General features: G+C 43.8%; 1 long non-coding RNA gene across 1 annotated transcript in view; it reads right to left on the bottom strand.

Moving 5' to 3' along the window:
- LOC139275715 (uncharacterized) overlaps positions 1-755 on the bottom strand; it is a 37,041-nt gene extending 36,286 nt beyond the window's left edge. Inside the window, exon 1 of the long non-coding RNA XR_011595738.1 lies at positions 681-755. This is a non-coding gene — a long non-coding RNA (uncharacterized lncRNA). The remainder of the gene's footprint in view (positions 1-680) is intronic.
- Between the last annotated feature and the right edge of the window lie 19,338 nt (positions 756-20,093).

Here is a 20,093-nt window from a genome sequence, read left to right as displayed (position 1 = left end):
TTAAAACTTCCCACATCTAGGGCAACACTACAAAGGGTTAAAAACTTTCAATACACTGTCTGAAAAAGTGGTGGAGCTAAAACAAACGGACAGCTACATCATTTTCCTTTTGTTTTTAAAAAAACAGGCTTTCAGACAAATGAAAACTTCATTAATTCCCACCTTAAATATTCCGCAGTCAAGAACTACACAAGCACTTTCATTTAAAGACAGACATTCACACCAGTTTTTCATTCAACAAAGCTTATTAATTCTTTTTGTTTGGCCGGCTCTATTTTAGGATCCTATCCGTCACTTAACATAGTCACTATCAGTTTTTCTTATGGTTGTTTGAAAAATATCTAATATCAATTTCACTCTATTCTCAGATACTAACCATCCCCCTAAGTGGTTTCACTTAAACCCAGCGTCAACGGTATCACCAACTTTTAAAAAAAATTGGTTTGAACGGTATTCTTAGATACCGATTGTCCCTCTACTCGGTTTCACTTGAACCTAGAGTCTACAATCCCATCGATACCTTACTTTGACTTATATAGTGACAGATATAAAACACATTTAAATTATCCCCAAGTCTTTTGCACCATAACAAACTTATCACAGATTCAGGTACCCTGGGCAACAGACACGTTTCGTAACAGCTCATATTGGATTATGAGTGGCCGTTTAAATATACTCACTCGTGATGCACCTGTAAACGCCCGACTGTTGGTTTCCCATTGTACCCTGCTCGCAGTGGAGTATTACAAAGATACTCAACACAAGTCTGCTTTGGAGAAAAGAATTGTTTATTATAAAGTACTCGATCGAGGGAGAAACAGCTTCTACACGAATTCAATAACTCGGAGACCCAAACAATCTTGGGTTGCTGTTTTTATACAGTCAAAATATATACAAAATCATGAAGTTCCATGCGGAGGCTTTCCATTTGTTGTTACCCTGCCGCATCACAAACTTTTCGCCTACGTACTATAATTAATTGGTTAATACAATTATATTGACAGCAAACTTTGTTACCTCCACTGTGCGCCGTTTATCCGATAAGTTCCGTGGTCACATCATTCTGAAGCTCCTTGAACTCTTTGTCTTCTTATCCTAACTGATTTGAAACATTTGATATGTTTTTCAATCGTATATTGTTTCTCGTAATCTCTTACCACCCCATGTGACCTCGCCTTGGAGTGTATTTTTTTCAACTATCTGGTTTATCTTCCTGGGAGTTGTTTAAACCTCAGTTTTAGCTCCTTCTAATGATGTATTTAGCTGGGTTTTATAACTTCTTCTAGTTTTGATAATATAGAAACAGAACGTGTTTTGCTGTGATGAGTTCAATGATAAGGCTATAACCGCTAGTTACTGAACTGCAGAGCTCAGCTATTCCATCATGAACACATGTATATCTTTTCTTTCACCCTTTCTTGCTTAAGATTTTAAATTTACTAAATTAATTTTCCCCCTGACTAATTTGTTCTACCACAGTCAGCACAGATGTGTTAAGGGAAGATTGCGTTTGACTAACCTGATTGAATTTTCGAGGTGGTAACCAGGAGGGTCGATGAGGGTAGTGCTTATGATGTAGCATATATGGACTTTAGCCAAGCTTTTGATAAGGTCCCACATGGCAGACTGGTCACGAAGAGTGGCAAGTTGGATCCAAAATTGGCTTAGAGGTAGGAAGCAAAGGGTAATGGTTGATGATGTTTTTGTGACTGGAATGATGTTTCCAGTGGGGTTTCGCAGGGCTCAGTACTGGGTCCCTTGCTTTTTGTGGTATATATCAATGATTTAGATTTCAATATAGGGAATATGATTAAAAAGTTTGCAGATGACACTAAAATTGGCTGTGTGTTGATAATGAAGAGGAAAGTCATGGACTGCAGGAGGATATCAATCTACTGTCAGATGGACAGAACAATGGCAACTGGAATTTTCTTCAGAGAAGTGTGAGGTAATGCACTTGGGGAGGGCTAATAAGGAAAGGGTATACACATTAAATGCACTTAGAAGTGTAGATGAACAAAGGGACCTTGGAGTGCTTATCCACAGAACCCCGAAAGTGGCAGGTCAGGTGGATAAGGTGGTTAAAGAAGGCATACGGAATGCTTGCCTTTATTGGCCAAGGCATAGAATACAAGAGCAGGGAGGTTATGCTTAAATTGTACAATGCACTGGTTAGGCCACAGCTGGCATATTGTGCGCAGTTCTGGTCGCCGTATTATAGGAAGGACATGATTGCACTGGAGAGGGTGCAGAGAAGATTTACTAGGATGCTGCCTCGAATGGAGAATCTTTGTTATGAAGACAGATTGGATAGGCTGGGTTTGTTCTCCTTGGAACAGAGGAGGCTGAGGGGAGACCTCATTGAGATGTATAACATTTTGAGGGGCCTGGATATAGTGGATAGCAAGGGCCTACTTCCCTTGGTGGAAGGGTCAATTATGAGAGGGCATTGGTTTAAGGTGGTTGGTGGAAGGTTTAGAGGTGATTTGAGGGGAAGCTTCTTCATGCAGAGGGTTGTGGCGTTCTAGAACTCAATGCCTGGAAAAGTGGTAGAGGTAGAAACCCTCACCACATTTAAAAGGTACTTGGATGGGCACTTGAAATGCCATAACCTGCAGGGTTACAGACCTAGAGCTGGTAAGTGGGATTAGACTGGATAACCTCTTGTTGGCTGGCGCAGATAGGATGGTAAGTACTTCAGGGAATCGAATACATCCAGGGTGGTCTCCTGGACCTGTTTCGATTGTCTGGATGGGCCGGAGAGGAAATTTTCCAGATGTTTTTCCCCAATTGACCTGGGTTTTATCTGTTTTTTTGCCTCTCCCAGGAGATCGCATGGCTCCGGGTGGAGTGGAGTGTAAAATGTTGTGATACATGGGGTATCCCAGTTGTGTGGGGTGGACTGGTTGGGCCGGATGCTCTTTACCTGTCCGCCATTGTTCATTGGTTTATATGTAACATTCGGGGCTGCTGACCGAGGGCCGTGTTGCTCTTCGTCAGTCGGTGCGGACTAAATGGGCCGAAATGGCCTCCTTCTGCGCTGTAAATTTCTATATTTCTATGTAAGTCGGATAAAGTCACATGGTCCAAAGATCAAAGTACCTACTTGATTTTATATTTTTTATTGTTAATTACTTGTATCCAATGCATTAATTTCACAATTAATTTTAACCCATCCTGTACTTTACAATTCCAGTTAAAAAGGAAAATTTAGATCACAAGAATAAAAAAGTTAAGTGGCTTGACCTAATTTGTTCCATATTATTAAATCTTTATATTGTTTTAGCTGTCAGGAATCCTCTTCATTTTCTTTTGGCAAGTAATTTCTGTGTGCTTGGATTGCTAGGTGATGATGCAATATCAACACAGAAGGGAGAGCTGCCTAAAAAAGACGAGGAGACGGTCCTACAGAAAAAGTCTTCTTTTCCATCCCAGTTGCAGTGTGTCTCCCCATCTTCACAGCTGAGGCAAGGAGAGAAAGTGCTTGTTAATATCATTCTGCAGTGTTGGAAGATGGTCAGTTGTAATTCTTTGGCTGAGAAGAAGTTCTCAAAATCCATTTCCAATGTCTTCTTCCCCCGCAACTATTACTTCGAGTGCCTCTTAATATTAATGAAAGGAGGAAGATTGGCATTCTCTCATTGGACAGTAGTTTGGCCTGCAGACTGACTTAGTGGGGTACAGAGCTTCTGTCAGAACATAACTGAGAAGCCAGTCTAGCTGACAGTGTCTGTCAGAGACTAGTGGGAGGGTAAGGGCATGAGTCTGTACACAGTATCAGCCTGAGTGTCCTATCTCACAAGATATGCTATTGCAACAAGACCACCAAACAAATCATGTTTAATTCCTTTGTGAGGGTATGAAGATTGTTTATTTTCATTTGCAGGCAAATTAACTGACTATCTTGATTTGTTTTCAAAACTGTTGACAGATTTGAATATTTCAACATTGAAGAGAAAAGTGGTCCAACTAAATCAAGTGAGGGAGTGAACAGTTTCGATCAAAGGCTCCAATCATGGGATGGTAAATTAATGTTGCTTAACATCACCTTGTACTGTATATGTAAGGGTAATAAAACCAGAACAGGAGGTAAGAAAGCTGTTAATAGAAAATTAACTAGAGGCATTTAAGCCTTCTTTATGGACAATATAATGCATGAATGGGAAAGGAGGTGGTGAACATTTACTTAGAATATTTCAACCACTTATATCTGGTCCAGAAGTTTCAATATGGTGCTGTGCTTATCAAAGCTTAACGCTTTATAGCTTCCAAACAAGGTGCAATGCTACACTAATCTGCGGCATAATTCCACTTTATTTTTGGCTATTGTAAATTTGTGGCCAGATTCCTCATTGCCGCCAAGATGGTGATAAATTAATGAATTGGTGTGAAATTAGCTTTGCAGTCTGACATTTGTTTAGGATTGGCTTTGGAGATCTGAGTTAGTCGAATTTCAGAGATTGGTTTAAACTGAAGCAAGTTCAGGCCTTTGCTAATTTAGGTTAGATTTGTCTCTTTAAATCAAAACACCCAGGTGAAGATCTGAATATGTGCAGCCATACTCCTGGGAGCCATTCAATCGGAATTATTCAACAATGTAAGGAAGAAACAGCGTTCCAAGGGCACATTCAAAGAGAATGCAAATTAAGCATGGCAGCCCACTGCTAGTGTGAGATTACAGAGTTACCCCTTAAATTCTGCCCTCACCCCATAACAAATGCAATTTCACCTTTTAGATTTGATGAGGGAGAGAGGGAGCTTTAATAATTATTTTGTAGCCTACTTTATTCCATTTAGCAAAATCTGGCCCTTTTAGCATTCTAACAAAACGAAACATCTAAATCAAGACCTGTTTGCTGCTCCTTCCTTCTGATCCATTTCATAATTGGCAGGAATTTCCTCAGAGGTTCTCCTGATAGGCCGTCATAACTTCGGCTGAAGATCTGCAGAAATGCCAGACACGTGCGTAAACAAGGGTTTCCGCCGATATTCGACCAAAGTTACTGCAGTCGAGCTGGAGGTTTTCAGAGAATATGCAGGGAGTGTATTGTTTTGGTCCTTCGCTGTTGCACTGGATCAGAATGCATGCATATATAGTACACTGAGTGTGACTCACAGCGGTACTGTGATTTCCACCTACAGATGAAGACAAAGACAGGGGTACAAGTCGTGCTTCTCCGGTTTCGGTGGATAGCGACAGCACAGAGGCTCTAATTGCATCCTGCAATAATGAAGCCTTTGGTCAGGCCTCCAATTCAAAGAAACATCATCTTGGAGGTATTTACTGGAATGACTTTCACTTGGTTCTATTCTAAAGTCTCCAAACTGGTCCTGATTGATGGATTGCACATTCTTCCCCCCAACAAACACATTTCCAATCATATTTAAATAAGCTTCTGCCATAATTTCAAACTTTACTGAGGATATATTCACAGAATTAATGAATCTGATCTCTCTCATTTCTCCCTATTGTACTATAGTCATCCTCTGAAATTCCTTTTCTTGTTCCTCCTAACTTCTAAATGTACTATCCTACATGTTCTGCCTGCTTTGTGTATTTAATGAAATCAAGCGTCGTTGCACCAAACTCCTTTCTAATTTTTCCCCCCAGGACCTCAAAATTATGGAACTCCTGGACTCCTTTAGTTTTCTCTTCCAGTACAGACCAAGCTTCACAATCCAAGTTTAATTACACGTTCCTCCTTTCAGTTTGTCAAAACTTACCCAAATAGAGAAGAGCCAGCTGCTTCCAAATAGTGACGTATTTCTTCACAAAAGATATAAATTGAAATATCGCCACATCTCAGCTGGCGTTGTCATGGGGACATAAATTATTTTGTTTAATCAGGCCAGAGAAGGGATCATTAGGGTCCACAGCCACAAAAGAGGTCAACTCACCTTATTTGGTCTGTCACTGTGACAAAATGGGAATATTTCTGTATTCTATTTGATACGGTCTTGAAATAGCTAAAGTTAAAATAGAATCTATCTTTCCTAATGGAAATTCAACACGAATGCCTGCAGACATGTTATCTTTGGGGTCAGTTCAGGTTGGCTGGTTGGTCTGCAAATTCTAGATGCTAATTACATTGCATTTGATCAAGATGTTAACAGGCACTCAGAAACCAGGTAATGTGATTACTTGCTCACAATCTTTTCAAGGGTTCTGCCACTGTACCTTTAATCATAGATGATCGACAGCTGACTTCAGAAGCCTTAGAACTGGATAAGTACTGGAGAATTTCTCCCATAGTTTTTATTCCTGTTCAAACTCCATGGATGAGCTGAGATTTGCATTGTCCACACAGGATCTAAAAGGATGTTTCATCCAAAATTCTTGACTCTTATCAAACTCGTGAAGGGATATTTTAAATTCTTGTCACAGAATCATACAGCGCTGAAGGAGGCCATCTGCCCCATCATGCCTGTGTCAGCTTTTTGAAAGCGCTAACCAATTAGTCCCACTCCCCTTTCTCTCCCCACAGCCCTGCAAATAATTTCCCATCTAGTATTTATCCAATTCCCTTTTGAAAGTTACAATTGAATCTGCATCCACCATCCTTCCAGGCAGCGCATTCCAAATCATAACTGCGTAAAAATAATTCTCATCCCCCCTCTGGTTCTTTTGCCAATTCCCTTAAATCTGTGTCCTCTGGTTGCAGACCCTCCTGACAGTGGAAACAGTTTCTCCCCATTTACTCAATCAAAATGCCTTATAATTTTTAGAAAAGAAAAGTTTGGGTTAAAAGGTGATTTTTCTTTTATATATACAAGAACAAAAGAATTGATTCCAACTTGGTTTTAAAATATTGTGCTGATTCAGTATTTTTCTGTATCTGGCTTCTTTGGATAAAATTAAATTGTAAATAGATTTAATAAATAAATATTTTTTACCAAGTAGTTTTAACTTATGTGCATTAATCTGTCGGTACCGTAACTTGTGCCTTTCGTAACAGACAGGAGAAGGTGGAGGGCATTCCACGTGATCTCCAATGAGCTGTAATGAGAGAGTAATTGTTAATCCTGGGCATACTGGTCCATATTTAACATGTATAAGATCATAAAAGGCTCAGACTACTTATAGAAGCTGCCTTTTCATTATGAACGCAAGTCAAAAGTGTTGGGAAAAGCCAGAAAAATGACAGCCATCTCGGCATAACTATAATGTTAATCCTCCTATTATTGGTCCTGGTAGAAGGCAGAATCTTTGCCACATATGCTGAAGCAAATCCTCTGTTTGCACCCGAGTTATATAAGAACATAATAGGAGCAGGATTTGGCCATTTGGCCCCTCGAGCCTGCTCCGCATTTAATAAGATCATGGCTGATTTGATCTTGGGCTCAGCTCCACTTCCCTGCCCACTCCCCATAACCCTTCACTCCCTTATCGCTGAAAAATCTGTCTATCTCCACCTTAAATATATTCAATGACCCAGCCTCCACAGCTCTCTGGGGAAGAGAAGAAATTCCTCCTCAACTCAGTTCTAAATGGGCGACCCCCGATTCTGAAACTATACCCCATAGTTGTGGATTCCCTCACAAGTGGAAACATCCTCTCTGCATCTACCTTGTCGAACTCCCTCAGTATCTTATATAAGAACATAATAGGAACAGGAGTAGGCCATACAGCCCCTTGAGCCTGCTCTGCCATTCAATAAGTTCATGGCTGATCTGATCATGGACTCAGCTCCACTTTCCCGCCCGCTCCCCATAACCCCTTATTCCCTTAGTTTAAGAAACTGTCTATTTCTGTCTTAAATTTTTCAATGTCCCAGCTTCCACAGCTCTCTGAGGCAGCAAATTCCACAGATGTACAACCCTCAGAGAAGAAATTTCTCCTCATCTGTTTTAAATGGGCAGCCCCTTATTCTAAGATTATGCCCTCTAGTTCTAGTCTCCCCCATCAGCGGAAACATCCTCTTTGCGTCCACCTTGTCAAGCCCCCTCATAATCTTATATGCTTCGATAAGATCACCTCTCATTCTTCTGAATTCCATTGAGTAGAGGAACAACGTACTCAACCTTTCCTCATAAGTCAACCACCTCGGAATCAACCTAGTGAACCTTCTCTGAACTGCCTCCAAAGCAAGTATATCCTTTTGTAAATATGGAAACCAAAACTGCACGCAGTATTCCAGGTATGACCTCACCAATACCTTTATATAGCTGCAGTAAGACTTCCCTGCTTTTATACTCCATCCCCTTTGCAATAAAGGCCAAGATACCAATGGCCTTCCTGATCACTTGCTGTTATGTATTTAACCTCTTGCAACCTGTATTATACTACCACCAGAGGGCCTACCTGTTGGAGTCCCAAGGGATCCCAGCATCCCTTGGGAGCACGGTATATAAGCAGGTCACCTACAAGGTACCTGCACTCTGGAGTTTCATTAAAGGAGCTAAGGTCACACTTGCTCATTGTACACAGTACTCAGTTTCATCCTTGATTATGAACGCATCAATTGGCGACGAGGTAACGAACAACCGTGTGAAAATGCAGCGAACAGTTGGTATCTTGGAGAAGTTCTCAGAAGGGGACGATTTGGAGGCATTCATGGAGAGACTCGACCAATACGTTGTGGCCAACGAGCTGGAAGGGGACGAGAACGCTGCCGAACGAAGGGCGATCCTCCTAACTGTCTGTGGGGCAACAACCTCTGGCCTCATGAAGAATCTCCAAGCTCCAGTAAAACCAACAGCTAAAATCCTATGAAGAATTGTGTACGCTGGTCCGGGAGCACCTAAATCCTAAGGAAAGCGTTTTGATGGCGAGATATCGGTTCTACATGTGTCAACGGTTGGAGGGCCAGGAAGTGGCGAGCTATGTCGCCGAACTAAGGCGCCTCGCAAGACATTGCGAATTTGAGGGATTCTTAGAAAAAATGCTTAGAGACTTTTTTGTACTGGGCATTGGCCATGAGGTAATCCTTCGCAAACTGTTGACTGTGAAATCTCCTAATCTAAGTAAAGCCATAACGATAGCCCTGGCATTTATGTCCACCAGCGACAACACCAAACAAATTTCGCAGAGTAAAGAAGTTTCGGCCAGTACTGTGAACAAAGTAACATCGTTTTCGAGCAGGAATATACATGGCAGAACGTACACGGTGGCTAATGCTGCTCGACCTCAGATGATCCAGAGTCCGCCATCAATCGTTAATGCGAGGCAGTTAACGCCTTGTTGGCGCTGCGGAGGTGATCATCGGCCCCATCAATGCCACTTCAAGCACTATGTGTGCAACGGTTGCAGAACAATGGGACACCTCCAGCGAATGTGCAGGCGAGCTGCAAACCCTGCAAACCACCACGTTGCAGAGGAAGATCGATCCACTGTGGATCAGGCTGAATTAGAGACTCGTACCGAGGAGGCAGAAATGTACGGGGTACACACATTCACCACGAAATGTCCACCAATAATGTTGAAAGTTGAACTGAACGGAATTCCAGTATCTATGGAATTGGACACGGGTGCGATTCAGTCCATAATGAGTAAAAAGGCCTTCGACAGGCTGTGGGGCAACAAGGCACACATGCCCAAGCTCAGCCTCATACCAAACTAAGGACTTACACCAAGGAACTAATCCCTGTAATTGGCAGTGCCGAAGTCAAAGTCTTCTATGATGGAGCAATACACGAACTCCCGCTGTGGATTGTGCCAGGGGATGGCCCCACATTGTTTGGCAGAAGCTGGCTGGGCAAAATCCACTGGAACTGGGACGACATCCGAGTGCTTTTGTCCGTCGACGATGCCTCACGTGCTCAGGTTCTGAGCAGGTTTCCATCGTTGTTCGAGCCAGGCATTAGAAGCTTCTCAGGGGCGAAAGTGCAGATCCATTTGGTTCCTGGTACGCGACCCATCCACCACAAGGCATGGGCGGTACCATACATGATGCGTGAGAAAGTAGAAATTGAGCTGGACAGGCTGCAGCGAGAAGGCATCATCGCGCCGGTGGAATTCAATGAGTGGGCTAGTCCGATTGTCCCGGTACTTAAAGAGGACAGCACGGTCAGAATTTGTAGGGACTATAAAGTAACGATTAATCGTTTTTTGCTATAAGACCAGTATCCGCTACCCAAGGCAGACGACCTATTTGCAACCCTGGCTGGAGGGAAGACATTTACCAAGCTGGACCTGACCTTGGCCTATATGATGCAGGAGCTGGAGGAGTCTTTGAAAGGCCTCACCTGCATCAACACGCACAAAGGTCTGTTCATCTATAACAGATGCCCGTTCGGGATTCGGTCGGCCATGGCAATCTTCCAATGGAACATGGAGAGCCTGCAAAATCAGTTCTTCGCACCGTGGTTTTCCAGGACGACATACTGGTTACAGGTCGGGACACCATTGAGCACTTGAAGAATCTGGAAGAGGTTCTTAATCAGTTGGATCGCGTGGGATTCAGGTTGAAACGCTCGAAGTGTGTTTTCCTGGCGCAGGAGGTCGAGTTCTTGGGAAGAAGAATCGCAGCAGACGGCATCAGACCCACCGACGCCAAGACGGAGGCATCAAGAACGAGCCAAGACCACAGAACGTGACGGAGCTGCAGTCGTTTCTGGGACTCCTTAATTTCGGTAATTTCCTACCTGGGTTAAGCACCCTGCTTGAACCCTACATGCGCTACTGTGCAAGGGAAACAACTGGGTATGGGGGAATTCACAAGAGGCTGCCTTTAAGAAAGCCAGGAATCTGTTATGTTCTTACAAACTGCTTGTCCTGTATAACCTGTGTAAACGATTAGTGTTAGCTTGCGATTCGTCGTCATATGGGGTCGGGTGTGTATTACAACAGGTTAATGAATCGGGGATTTTGCAACCGGTCGCTTATGCGTCCAGGAGTTTGTCCAAGGCCGAAAGGGCCAACAGCATGATTGAAAAAGCAGCTCTGGCATGCATTTACGGGGTAAAGAAAATGCACCAGTACTTATTTGGCCTCAAGTTTGAGTTAGAAATTGACCATAAGCTGCTCATATCGCTGTTCTCAGAGCAAAGGGATTAACACCAATGCCTCTGCCCGCATCCATAGATGGGCGCTCACGCTGTCGGCATACAACTATATAATCCGCCACAGACCGGCAGACCGGGCACAGAGAACTGCGCTGATGCTCTCAGTCGGTTGCCATTGCCCACCACCGGGGTGGAAATGGCACAGCCTGCGGACTTGCTCATGGTAATGGATGCATTCGAAAATGAAAAGTCCCCCGTTACGGCCTGCCAGATCAGGACCTGGACCAGCCAGGATCCTTTACTGTCCTTGGTAAAAAACTGTGTTTTCCATGGGAGCTGGTCCAGCGTCCCAGCAGAGATGCAGGAGGCAATTAAGCCGTTCCACATGCGCAAAGACGAAATGTCCCTGCAGGCGGACTGTCTATTGTGGGGCAATCGCATGCCCAAGAAAGGCAGAGATACGTTCATTTGTGAACTGCACAGCACCCACCCAGGCATTGTAATGATAAAAGCCATAGCCAGATCCCATGTGTGGTGGCCCTGCATCGACTCCGATTTAGAGTCATGCGTGCTCCAGTGCAACACTTGCTCTCAGCTGAGCAATGGACCCAGAGAGGCACTGCTAAGTTTGTGGTCGTGGTCCTCCAAACTGTGGTCGAGGATCCACGTGGATTATGCGGGCCCATTTCTCGGCAAAATGTTCTTGGTTGTCGTGGATGCTTACTCAAAATAGATTGAATGTGCAATAATGTCTGTAAGCACGTTCACGGCCACTATTGAAAGCCTACGAGCCATGTTTGCCATGCACGGTCTGCCTGATGTCCTAGTCAGCGACAATGGGCCGTGTTTCACCAGTGCTGAATTCAAGGAATTCATGACACGCAATGGGATCAAGCACGTCACATCTGCCCCGTTCAAACCCGCATCCAACAGCCAGGCAGAACGGGCAGTTCAGACCATCAAGCAAAGCTTGAAACGTGTGTCATAGAAACATAGAAAATAGGTGCAGGAGTAGGCCATTCGGCCCCTCTAGCCTGCACCGCCATTCAATGAGTTCATGGCTGAACATTCAACTTCAGTACCCCATTCCTGCTTTCTCGCCATAGCCGTTGATCCCCCTAGTAGTAAGGACCTCATCTAACTCCTTTTTGAATATATTTAGTGAATTGGCCTCAACAACTTTCTGTCGGAAGGCTCCCTGCAGACCCAGTTATCCCGAGTGTTGCTCAGCTACCGCACCAGACCCCACTCACTCACCGGGGCTCCCCCAGCCGAGCTGCTCATGAAAAGGGTGTCAAAACTAGGCTCTCTTTTGTCCACCCTGATCTCTATGATCACGTGAAGGGCAGGCGGCATCAACAAAGTGTGTACCATGACCGTGCAAATTTGTCAAGCGATATTGAGGTCAAGGACCGTGTGTTTGTACTCAATTATGGACATGGTCCCAAATGGCTCACTGGCACGATCATAGCCAAAGAGGGGAGTAGGGTGTTTCAGGTCAAACTGGCCAATGGACTAACGTGCAGAAAAGATTTGGACCAAATCAAATTGCAGTTCATCAACAGCTACAAACAACCTGAAGAAGACACCACCAACTTTGACCCTCCAACACACACACAAGTGGCAACTGACATCTTGATTGACCACGAAGCCAAACTCACCATCCCCAGCGGCCCATCAAGGCCGGCTGCCCAGCAGCCCAGTGAAGAACTAACCAACTCACCCACACCCGCATTTGTACCGAGACGATCGACAAGGGAGCGAAGAGCCCCAGATCGTCTCACCTTGTAAATAAGTGTACTATTGACTTTACGGGGGAGTGCTGTTGTGTATTTAACCCCTTGTAACCTGTATCACACTACCACCAGAGGGCCTACTTGTTGGAGTCCCAAGTGATCCCAGCATCCCTTGGGAGCACGGTATATAAGCAGACCACCCACGAGGTACCTGCATTCTGGAGTCTCATTAAAGCAGCTAAGGTCACACTTGCTTATTGTAATCAGTTTCATCCTTCATTATGAACGCATCAACTTGCTGTACCTGCATTTTGTGTTTCATGCACAAGTACCCCCAGGTCCCGCTGTACTGTGGCACTTTGCAATCTTTCTCCATTTAAATAATAACTTGCTCTTTGATTTTTTTCTGCCAAAGTGCATGACTTCACACTTCCCAACATTATACTCTATGTCAAATTTTTGCCCACTCACTTAGCCTGTCTATGTCCTTTTGCAGATTTTGTGTGCCCTCCTCACACATTGCTTTTCCTCCCATCTTTGTATAATCAGCAAACTTGGCTACATTGCACTCAGTCCCTTCTTCCAAGTTGTTAATATAGATTGTAAATAGTTGGGGTCCCAGCACTGATTCCTGCGGCACCCCACTAGTTACTGGTTGCCAACCAGAGAATGAACCATGTATCCCGACTCTCTGCTCTCTGTTAGTTAGCCAATCCATGCTAATATATTACCTCCAACCCAGTGAACTTTTATCTTGTGCAGTAACCTTTTATGTGGCACCTTGTCAAATGCCTTCTGGAAGTCCAAATACACCACATCCACTGGTTTCCCTTTATCCACCATGTTTGTTACATCCTCAAAGAACTCCAGCAAATTTGTCAAACATAACTTCCCCTTCATAAATCCATGCCGACTGACCGAATTTTGCTTTTCCAAATGTCCTGCTACTGCTTCTTTAATATGTTTCAATAAGATCACCTTTCATTCTTCTAAACTCCAATATGTTTGTACTGTTAAGGATCATAGAAACATAGAAAATAGGTGCAAGAGTAGGCCATTCAGCCCTTCGAGCCTGCACCACCATTCAATAAGATCATGGCTGATCTTTCACCTCAGTACCCCTTTCCTGCTTTCTCTCCATACCCCTTGATCCCTTTAGCCGCAAGGGCCATATCTAACTCCCTGTTGAATATATCCAATGAACTGGCATCAACAACTTTCTGTGGTAGAGAATTCCACAGGTTAACAACTCTCCGAGTGAAGACGTTTGTCCTCATTTCAGTCCTAAATGGCTTACCCCTTATCCTTATTCTGGACTTCCCCACCATCAGGAACATTCTTCCTGCATCGAAACTGTCCAATTCCGTCAGAATTTTGTGTGTTTCTATGAGATCCCCTCTCATCCTTCTAAACTCCAGTGAATACAGGCCCAGTCGATTCAGTCTCTCCTCATATGTCAGTCCTGCCATCCCGGGAATCAGTTTGGTGAACCTTCGCTGCACTCCCTCAATAGCAAGAATGTCCTTCCTCAGATTAGGAGACCAAAACTGAACACAATATTCCAGGTGAGGCCTCACCAAGGCCCTGTACAACTGCAGCAAGACCTCCCTGCTCCTATACTCAAATCCCCTAGCTATGAAGGCCAACATACCATTTGTCTTCTTCACCGCCTGCTGTACCTGCATGGCAACTTTCAATGACTGATGTACCATGACACCCAGGTCTCGTTGCACCTCCCCTTTTCCTAATCTGCCGCCATTCAGATAATATTCTGCGTTTGTGTTTTTGCCACCAAAGTGGATAACCTCACATTTATCCACATTATACTGCATCTGTCATGCATTTGCCCACTCACCTAACCTGTCCAAGTCACCCTGCAGTCTCTTCGCATCTATCTCATAGGGAAACACTGAAATTCGGTTTAAAAAAAAAAGATTAAAGTCAAGGTAAGGCTCCCACTATTATATCACAGCCCTAATCTTACACTTACTGCACCAGTGCGACAGATCTATTCTTTAAGTGACCATTTAATGGCAAAATGTAGACAACTTCACACTATGGATGTTTATTGGGATTTCCCAGATTAATTTTAACCTGTTGCCATTTCTATTATCTCACCCAAATACAACAACTTGTATTTATATAGCGCCTTTAACATAAACATCCCAAGGTGCTTCACTGGAGTATTATGAGACAAAAAATTTGACACCGAGCCACATAAGGAGAAATTAGGGCAGGTGACCAAAAGCTTGGTCAAAGAGGTAGGTTTTAAGGAACGCCTTGAAGGAGGAAAGAGAGGTAGAAAGGCGGAGAGATTTAGGCAGCGAATTCCAGAGCTTAGGGCCTTGGCAACTGAAGGCACGGCTGCCAATTGTTGAGCCATTATAATCAGGGATGCTCAAAAGGACAGCATTAGAGAAATGCAGACATCTCAGAGGGTTGTGGAGCTGTAGGAGATTACAGAGATAGGGAGGTGTGAGGACATAGAGGGATTTGAAAACAAGGATGAGAATTTTGTAATCGAGATTTTGCTTAACTGGGAGCCAATGTAGGTCAGCGAGCACTGGGGTGATGGGTGAGTGGGACTTGGTGCCAGTTAGGACACAGGAAGCCAGACAAAGTCAAGCACTGAAAGTTCTAATGATCCAAGGGGTGATGTCTTCACTGACATCCTATTAACACCTACCTGGCTGCAGACCGTGAGCAAACCCAAAGAGAAACCAATAGTAATGGCTGAAGAAAAGGAGAGAAGCTTTTTCAGAAATGTAATGACAGGTTAGATATTACTAATATTTTCCATCAAATGAACATTTAGGATAACTTACAAACTGTGGTTCTTCGCAGTCCAATTTTGTAAAGGGACCAGAAACAGGCTCTAGGCTGCCTATTTGCATAAGCAGTGGCCCCAACGTCAGTTTCAGGCACTCTATCTGGATGTCTCTGGAGATGCCCTAACCAAGATGGCAGGTGCCGCATTTCTGGTGAGAAAGGAGCGCAAACTCTACCTGCCATAGTGGATTCTTATGGGTGCATTCGACATGGGCGCAGCACGATCCAATTTCTAGGCCAATCGACAAGTCAATAGGCCATATTGTAAAACTTAAGTGGTTGACACAAATGTAATCGTTTTCAACAGTAGCAAATATTTATTGCAAAAAAAACTAGCAAGCTTTAGTATATATTAATGCTTTGAACAGTGATTTAAAAGTAGCTCATAACAGATTATTACTCGCACCTGGGAAGGGGTCACAGTCTCGAGTGAAGTCGTCTTGTGATGTTCCCGTCTCTTTTCCTCTTCAAAATCTCTCTCCCAAATCACATTTAAATCTTCACTGCTGTTGGATGAATTCCTTAACAATTCTTCCCCTTTTTTTTTTTATCATATCCCGAGTCCTGTTGCAATATGTCTTGATCATGTCATGAGGACAGAATATTCTTCATGGCTTTGATTGATCAGAGATCACAACAAATAATGTAATCAACAGCTATTTTCTGATTTAATTATTCCTGTTTTATCTCTGGTAGTTGCCACAAGCACGGAGTACAACAGGAGCGTTCTAACGTAATCAAGAAAGCTCTGATAAAGATTGCCTGAAAGCATGTGGTTAGAAATTAACAGAATCAAAGAGCAGTAATGAAAATATATCAATTTAAAAATGAAGTCCTCACAATTTATTACATCAAAAGCCACTTTCTTACAATACTGATTTGGGGATGAATAATGAACCAGAATTAGTTAACAATCTGACAGCAAGGCAACATCTTGCAAAGTTACAATATGAATGAATTTGATGTTATGTTTGAGGGAGAGTCACAAACCGAGGGATAATATAGAAAGAGAACTTTTGTTACAGTTATGCAGAGGGAAAGAGAAAATGTGTGAAATAAACTGACACACAGAATTCCAAGAAAAGGAGACACTTACAAACAGAGGGAGAAATGAAATCAGAGAAATAGATACATCAATAAAAGCTTGAGAGTCACACCTGTAGCAGGAGATGGAAAGACTCAGGAGTAGGAAGGAAGAGGAGAACATTACAGGAAAAGAAATGCACCATTTTCCTCTTTGGTCCATATCAATACCACAGGAGATCAACTAGTATTCTACAATAAGCTTTGATATATTTATTTTAGTTCATTGCAAGATGAGCAAAAAGGAGCAAGAAAGAAAGAATGAGGAGAGGCAATATAAACTAAACAGTGCAGTTTTAAAGAGGGTGCAAGAACAGAGAGTACTGGAGGCTTCACATACTCAAATCTTTGAAGTTGGCAGGTCAAATTGATAAAGCTGTTAAAAAACCATATGGGATCCTTGGCTTTATAAACAAAGGCATAGAGTACAAAAGCAAGGAAAATATGCTAAATCTTTATAAATCACTAATTAGGCCTCAGCTAAAGTATTGTGTTCAATTCTGGACATTACAAGATAGGAAGGATGTCAAGGCCTTGGAGAGGGTGCATAGGAGATGAAGGATGAGGAGAGACTAGGGAAGTTGGGATTACTAACCTTCGATCAGAGAAGGTTAAGGGGAGATTTAATGGAGTTGTTCAAAAATTATGAAATGTTTTGACAAAGTAGATAATGTGAAACTGTTTCCACAGGCAGGAGGGTCGGTAACCAGAGGACACAGATTTAAGATAAGTGGCTAATGATCTAGGGGGAAATGAGGAGCAAGTTATTACAATCTAGAATGCACTGCCTGAAAGGGTGGTGAAAGCAGGGTCTGCAGGATCTATGATGCCATCAGGTTTGCCCTCCTGATGATCAGTGGGCTCTCAGATCCAGGAAGAAAGACTTGCATTTATATAACGCCTTTCACATCCACTGGACGTCTCAAAGCACTTTACAACCAATGAAGTACTTTTTTGTAGTGTAGTCACTGTTGTAATGTGGGAAACGCGGCAGCCAACTTGCACACAGCAAATTCCCACAAACAGCAATGTGATAATTACCAGATAATTTGTTTTTGTTATATTGATTGAGAGATAAATATTGGCTAGGGCACCGGGGATAATTCCCCTGCTCTTCTTCAAAATAGTGCCATGTGATTTTTTACATCCACCTGAGAGAACAGACGGGGCCTCGGTTTAACGTTTCATCCGAAAGACGGCACCTCAGACAGCGCAGCACTCCCTCAGCACTGCATTGGAGTGTCAGCCTAGATTTGTGTGTTCAAGTTTCTGGTTTGGGACTTGAACACAACCTTCTGACTCTGAAGCAAGTGTGCTACCCACTGAGCAACAGCTGTCCCAGAACAAATACAATGTCTAGATTTTCTTTCATGATACAGTCCTTTCACCTGATAGCAGCTCATGTGACCTTGCTAGCAAGCACCCCCAGATGCCAGCTCATGTATCAAGAATATCTGACCAGGCTGCCCACATATCTGCAATGGTGGTGCAGCCTATTAAATTGGCCCATTCGAACTCAAAAGCCCTGAGGCAACATCAGTCCCAAGAAGCTCACAATACAAGCCTCACTGACATCACTGGCTCTCAGGTATCACCAGGATACTATTAGGAGCAGGTCACAAGATATATATGTGGACAATGAAACCACTTATGATTATGAAGAGTTCTCAAGTAAGTCTGTTCTTTGTATTTTTGTGTTTGAGAGAATGATTTAGAGGTAGATTTGCAATGGAAGAGAGTTCCTTCCAAGCTTCCCAACTGAACCATTGCCTCCTTAAGCAGACCTCTTCTGAGACATCATTGAGGAAATGGCATGGTTTGTAGTCTCTGGTGGAAGGGTACTTCTGAGTTGCTATTTTTTTCCTTTAGTGTAGTCTTATCTTGCATGCCTCTGGCATTTCCTCTTCCTCCAGTTCTTCCTCCATCATGAGAGCATATATGGGAATGCCCTAAAAGAACCCCATGGTTAGGTCTCCACAACGGAAGGGTGGGAAGGGCTCAGATTCCCTGCCTGAAATTGCTGAATGGCAACTTGCAGAAACCTCTCCCTGTGGAACGACTGATTTAAAAAAATTCTAACTGCTTCAGTCAAATCTGATGTTTCAGACAAGGTTTGTGGACATTCAAAGCTTATGCATTTGTTATCTGTTATGCAGAAGACCTTAAATTTAATTCCTAGGATTTGACAGGGGTGGGTGAGAAACTCATCATCGTTATCATCATAGGCAGTCCCTCGGAATCGAGGAAGACTTGCTTCCACTCTTAAAATGAGTTCTTAGATGGCTGTACAGTCCACTACGAGAACCGCGGTTTCTGTCACAGGTGGGACAGATAGTCGTTGAGGGAAAGGGAGGGTGGGACTGGTTTGCCGCATGCTTTTTCTGCTGCCTGCGCTTGATTTCTGCATGCTCTCGGTGACGAGACTCAAGGAGCTCAGCACCCTCCCGGATGCACGTCCTCCACTTAGGGCGGTCTTTGGCCAGGGACTCCCAGGTGTCAGTGGGGATGTTGCACTTTATCAGGGAGGCTTTGAGGGTGTCCTTGTAACGTTTCCGCTGCCCACCTTTGGCTCATTTGCCATGAAGGGGTTCTGAGTAGAGCGCTTGCTTTGGTAGTCTCATGTCTGGCATGCAAACTATGTGGCCTGCCCAGCAGAGTTGATCAAGTGTGGTCAGTGCTTCAATGCTGGGGATGTTGGCCTGGTCGAGGACACTAATGTTGGTGCATCTGCCCTCCCAGGGGATTTGTAGGATCTTGCGGAGACATCGTAGGTGGTATTTCTCCAGCGACTTGAGGTGTCTACTGTACATGGTCCATGTGTCTGAGCCATACAGGAGGGCGGGTATTACTACAGCCCTGTAGACCATGAGCTTGGTGACAGTTTTGAGGGCCTGGTCTTCAAACACTTTTCCTTAGGCGGCCGAAGGCTGCACTGGCGCACTGGGGGCGGTGTTGGCTCTTGTCGTCAATGCCTGCTCTTGTTGATGGGAGGCTCCTGAGATAAGGGAAGTGGTCCACGTTGTCCAGGGTCACGCCATGGATCTTGATGACTGGGGGGGCAGTGCTGTGCGGCGAGGACAGGCTGGTGGAGGACCTTTGTCTTACTGATGTTTAGTGTAAGGCCCATGCTTTCATACGCCTCAGTAAATACATTGACTATGTCCTGGAGTTCAGCCTCTGTATGTGCGCAGACGCAGGCGTCGTCCGCATACTGTAGCTCGAGGACAGAGGTTGGGGTGGTCTTGAATCTGGCCTGGAGACAGCGAAGGTTGAACAGGTTCCCACTGGTTCTGCAGTCTAGTTCTACTCAAGCGGGGAGCGTGTCGACTGTGATGTGGAGCATGGCAGCGAGGAAGATTGAGAAGAGGGTTGGGACAATGACACATGACAGTGAGGAACTACTCAGCTAGTGCGGTACACAGATTTGCAAAATTATTACACAAAAATGTGAACCAAAATTAGTTCACCTAATTGATTGCCATCAACTTAACATTTTACTAT

Source organism: Pristiophorus japonicus, chromosome 11 (assembly GCF_044704955.1).
Source record: "Pristiophorus japonicus isolate sPriJap1 chromosome 11, sPriJap1.hap1, whole genome shotgun sequence".
Lineage (NCBI taxonomy): Eukaryota > Metazoa > Chordata > Chondrichthyes > Pristiophoridae > Pristiophorus > Pristiophorus japonicus.
The sequence above is the reverse complement of the archived record's forward strand: the minus strand, read 5'-3'. Positions and strand labels throughout refer to the sequence as shown.